Raw genomic sequence first — 4888 nt, forward strand, 5'->3', positions numbered from 1 at the left:
CCCCCCCATGGCATACAACCCGCCCCCACGCCCCCGCCACTGGCCATCCGCCCCCGATAATGTCCCATACATGCTCCTAGCTGTAGTCAAGGCAGCCTATGCATAGCGCCCCCAACCAGTCCCCAGCCATGGGCAGTGACGCCTTGGATATCATACCCAACAAGTTCCCCGCCATGGGCACCGAGGGTCCACATAGCGCCCCCAACCCGCGACCCTCCGCAACCAGCGCAGCCACGGATAGCGCCCCCAGCAAGACCCGCCGCTGCGGGAAATGATGCCTGGGATAACGCACCCAAAACTCCCCCGCCAAGATCAGTGCAACACCCAATACTGCCCCTAACACGACCCCCACCACCTGCGGTGCAGCAAACGATGGCGCCCCCAATCCCACCCCCGCCTCGGGCAGTACAGCTGCAATAGCGTATCCAACCCATTCCACACGCCCCTGGACCCCCGCGGGAGGCAATGCAGCACCGGATAGCGCCCCTAACACGCCCCCCGCCACCGGCGGTGTAGCCCAGGATAGCGCCGCCAGCTCCCCTCTCGCCAACATCCCTCTCGCCGTGGCAGTGTAGCCCCGATAGTGCACCCAATCTGCCACCCACCACCGGCAGTGCCCCGCCGGAGAGTGCACCCAACCACTCCCTTCCGGGCAGTGCAGCCCCCCCCCCGCCCGCGCCGCAGCACCAAACCCATCCCCCCACACCCGCCACTGGCAGTCCGCCCCGGTAACGCCCGCAACACGCTCCTGGCTGTGGGCAGTACAGGCCATGGATAGCGCCCCCAACGAGCCCCCAGCCACCAGCAATGACGCCTCAGATATCACACCCAACAAGTTCCCCGTCATCGGCACTGAGGGCCCAGGTAGCGCCCCCAATCCCTGCCCCGCCGTGACGAGCGCAGCCACAGACAGCATGCCCAACAAGCCCCCCCCACCCCGCCCCCACCACTGTGGGAAATGACGCCAGGGATAACGCACCCAAACCTCCCCCGCGGAGGCCAGTGCAACACCCAATACTGCCCCTAACACGCCCCCCACCACAGGCGGTCTAGCCCAAGATGGCGCCCCAATCCACCCTTCGCCTTGGGCAGTGTAGCTCCTGATACTGCATCCAACCAGTCTCCGCCCGCCCAGCCCCTCACTCCGCCGCCGCCGGTAGTGCAGTCTGGGATAGCTCACCTACTCTGCCACCTTTCTACCACACTGGCTGCGCTGTACTCTCCCTCACCGCGACCAACCGCAGCCAGGCGAGCCACGCTGCTGCAGACTCAAGCCTCCAGCATACCACCGGTGACGCCTCCTTTTTTAAGCCGGGCGCGGAACACACCCGCTTGCAAACGCAGTAGAGCACAGAGGAACACGATTGCCACTTACCCAAGTTATATTACAGAGGTTCTTGTATTACATGTTCTGATTGGATGAGAGCTAAAGCTGTAGGTCTATTTTGATTGGGCTTTATTTTCACGTTCTGATTGGATAAGAGGAAGTCTTCTAGTAACCAATCAGAACATGACAACAAAGTCCAATCAGAATAGGCCTAGATGTTTCCCTCATCCAATCAGAACATGTAGTCCAGGAACTACATTTGCATTAAACCTTATATATAAGGGATGCCAAGTGGGGAGGCTTGCGATTACAGGTTTTTCTGCATGGGCACCCGTAGCTGCTCTGTTCCTGGTTTAGAGAAGAAGGGGGAGGCAGTCGCCGCGCGTGCTGGAGGCTGGAGCTTGAGTTGGCTCGCCTGGCTGTTGCGGGTCCTGGCGGTGAGGGAGGATACAGCACAGCCAGAATGGTAAAAAGCTGGCGGAATAGGTTCATTATCCCGGGATGTACCGTCAGTGCTTTCCCGGTAAACGCCGCGCCGACCCGGTGTGTGTGTTGGGGGGGCGTTGTGGAGTCCCTGACTCTCACCCAGGGTGTGTGTCTCTTCCCATGGGGACACCCCAAAGCGGCAAGAAGTCTCCCGGGGGACAAGGCCAGGCACCCAGGGTTCCAGGGGGAGGTTGAGGCAGGTCGTGGAAAAAAAGCGGCGAGGCCAAAGAAAAGACTGGGTTCCCACACCAGACATCAGTGCCTTCTGGGGCGACCCCTCGCCCGAACCTGGGGGGTCTTGGAGTCCCTGGATTCCATCCAGGGTGCGTGTCTCTCCCCACGGGGGCACCCCAAAGCATCAAGAAGTTCCCTGGGAGATGGGGACAGGTGCCCAGGGTTCCGGAGGGAAGTTGAGGTAGGCCGCGGAAAAAAAGCGGCGAAGCCGAAGAAGTGGCTGGGTTCCCACGGCGGAGGTCAGTGCCTTGTCGGTAGCCCCCGCTCCTGACCCCGGCGGGTCATGGAGTCCCTGGTTTCCACCAAGGGTGTCTCTCCCCACAGGGCACCCCAAAGTGGCAGGAAGATTCCCTGGGAACAGAGACAGGCGCCCGAGGTTCTAAGGAGAGGTTGAGGCAGGCTGCAGAAAAAAAGCGGCGAGGCTGAAGAAAAGGCTGGGGTCCCCAGGCGGAGGTCAGTGGCTTTCCCGCAGCCCCCGGGGCCGACGGCTCTTGGAGTCCCTGGTTCTCACTCAGGGTGCGTGTCTCTCTTCCAGCGGGCACCCCAAAGTGACAAGAGGTTCCTCGGGGACAGAGACAGGCGTCCAGGGTTCCAGGGGGAGGTTGAGGCGGGTTGTGGAAGAAAAGCAGCGAGGTCGAAGAAGAGGTTGGGGTCCCCGGACGGAGATCAGATTTCTTCCCTGCAGCCCCCGCACCGACCCGGAGGGGTCATGAAGTTTCTGGCTCCCACCCAGAGTGCGTGTCTCTCCCTCCGGGGGTACCGCAAAGCGTCAAGAAGTTCCCAGGGAACGGGGTCAGGCGCCCAGGGTTCCAGGAAGAGTTTGAAGCAGGCTGCGGAGAAAAAGTGGCGAGCCCGAAGAAGAGGCTGGGTTCCCGTGATGGAGGTCAGTGCCTGTCCCGCAGCTCCTGAGCCCGACGTGGGGGTGGGGGTTCGTGAGTCCCTGGCTCCCTTCCAGAGTGCGTGTCTCTGCAAACGGGAGTGCCCCAAAGTGGCAAGAATTTCCCCAGGAGTCGGGGACAGGGTCTAGGGTTCCAGGGACCCCGTGGGGTGAGGGTGGGGGCCCTATCCAGGGCGTTACTGCCGGTGTTGGGGGGCTGGTTGGGTGTGCTAGCACTGCCTATGGAGGGGAGTGGGTTGGGGGCGGTATCCGGGGTTGCACTGCACGTGGCTCGGGGTGGGTTGTGGCAGTACTGCCGCAGTGGGTAGGTTTGGGGGCACTATTTGGGGATATACTGCCCATGGCCGGGTGGGGGCGAATTGGGGAACTATGAGGTGCTGCAATGCTCTGGTCGGGGATGGGTCGGGTGCACTGTTGGGGGCAACACTGCCAGAGGTGAGGTGCCCGGTTGGGGGCGCTATTGGGTGCTTCACTGCCTGCAGTGGGCAGGGGGTATGATACCCAGGGCATCATTGCCTGCATCTGGGAGCTGGATGGGGGCGCTAACTATGGAGGGCTGCACTGCCCATAGCTCGGAGTGTGTTGGGGACACTATCTGGGGCTGCAGTGCTGGTGGTGGGGGACGGGTTAGGGTCACTGTTGGTGGCGGGGAGAGGGATGTTGAGGGTGCTCTCTGGGGGCTACAGAGAGGCAGAGGTAACGGGGTTTGTTGGGAATGCTATTGGGGCAGACTGCCCGTGGAGAGTGAGGGAGGGCGCTGGTTGGGGGCAGTATTGGAGGCCAGATACACTGCCCGTGGCTGGGGGGATAGGTTGGGTGCTATGGCAGGGAGCGGGTGGGTATGCTGTCTGGGGCCGCGTTGGCTGTGATGGGGGCAGGTTGGGTGCCCTATCGGGGGCACACTGCCTGAGCCAGGGGCGGTGGGTTGGGTACACTATCTGTGGCTGCAGTGCCTGAGGTGGGGAGAGAGTTTGGGGTGCTATTGTACCTGCACCGCCTTAGAAAGGGAATGGGTTGGGGGCACTGTCCCGGGCTGCTGCTCCTGGTGGGGAGCAGCTTAGGGCGCTATCCGGGGTTGCACTGCCCGCATTGGGAGGTGTTTTGGGTGCCATATCGGGGCGTCGCCGTCCGCGCCAGGGATCTGGTTGGGGGCAATATTCCGGACTATGCTGCCCTCGGCAGGGGGCGGGTTGTGGGTACCATCGGGTGCTTCATTGTCCCAGACGGGCGGGTTGCAATTGCCAATAGGTGCTACAGTGCCGGCATTGGGGAGCGGGGTGTTGGGGGTGCTATCCAGGGGCTACACTGCCGGCGGCGGGTTAGGGGCACCATTGGGGTCTCCACTGCCACTCTGGTGGCAGGTGGCGGAGGTGGCAGTGACAGCAGCGATGGTCAGAAGAGTGGTCTTTCTCTCCCCAACTCCGGACTCTAGACGGCTATGTGTGGCTGGGGCACAGTGTATGTGTTGCGCAGACCACCTGGGACCCCCAGGCACACAGTAACGGACACCACAGGGCGACAGAGCCCTGTGAGTGGAGGGATCAGGAAGGGGAAGCAGCACTTGGGTGGGGAGGGCTGACTGGGGTTGAGTGTCTGCTGCTCCTGCTTCCTGAGAAGCGCAGCTAGGGTGGGCCCAGTGGTTCCTGTGGAGTAGGAAGCCCGAGCACTGTGGTGTCTCCACAGTGGGGAGGGTCGGGGGAGAGGGGGGCGGTTTCCAGCCACGCCCCACTGGGCAGGGCCTGGCACCGCGCCGCCTCTGCAGGCTTGGCACTTGCCCTCAAAAAAGACGGCGCGGAAGACCTCACGCGCCTCACGCGACCTGACCGCAGGACTCCTGCGCGGCTCAAATCCCCGCACACGGCGGCCGAGAGGGGAGGAGGAAGCATGGACTGGAGGGCGGGTGTGGCCGGGGAGGCTCTTGGCAGCTGTTGTGTGGCTGCGCT

At 62.8% G+C, this 4888-nt stretch overlaps 1 gene segment (V, D, J or C); it reads right to left on the reverse strand.

The window, feature by feature from the left end:
* The window catches only part of LOC113220004, a 7977-nt gene extending 6621 nt beyond the window's left edge, over nt 1–1356 (reverse strand). The window contains exon 1 of the C gene segment in view: nt 1181–1356.
* Nucleotides 1357–4888: the final 3532 nt, after the last annotated feature.

This window comes from Piliocolobus tephrosceles, unplaced genomic scaffold (genome assembly GCF_002776525.5).
Source record: "Piliocolobus tephrosceles isolate RC106 unplaced genomic scaffold, ASM277652v3 unscaffolded_209, whole genome shotgun sequence".
NCBI lineage: Eukaryota > Metazoa > Chordata > Mammalia > Primates > Cercopithecidae > Piliocolobus > Piliocolobus tephrosceles.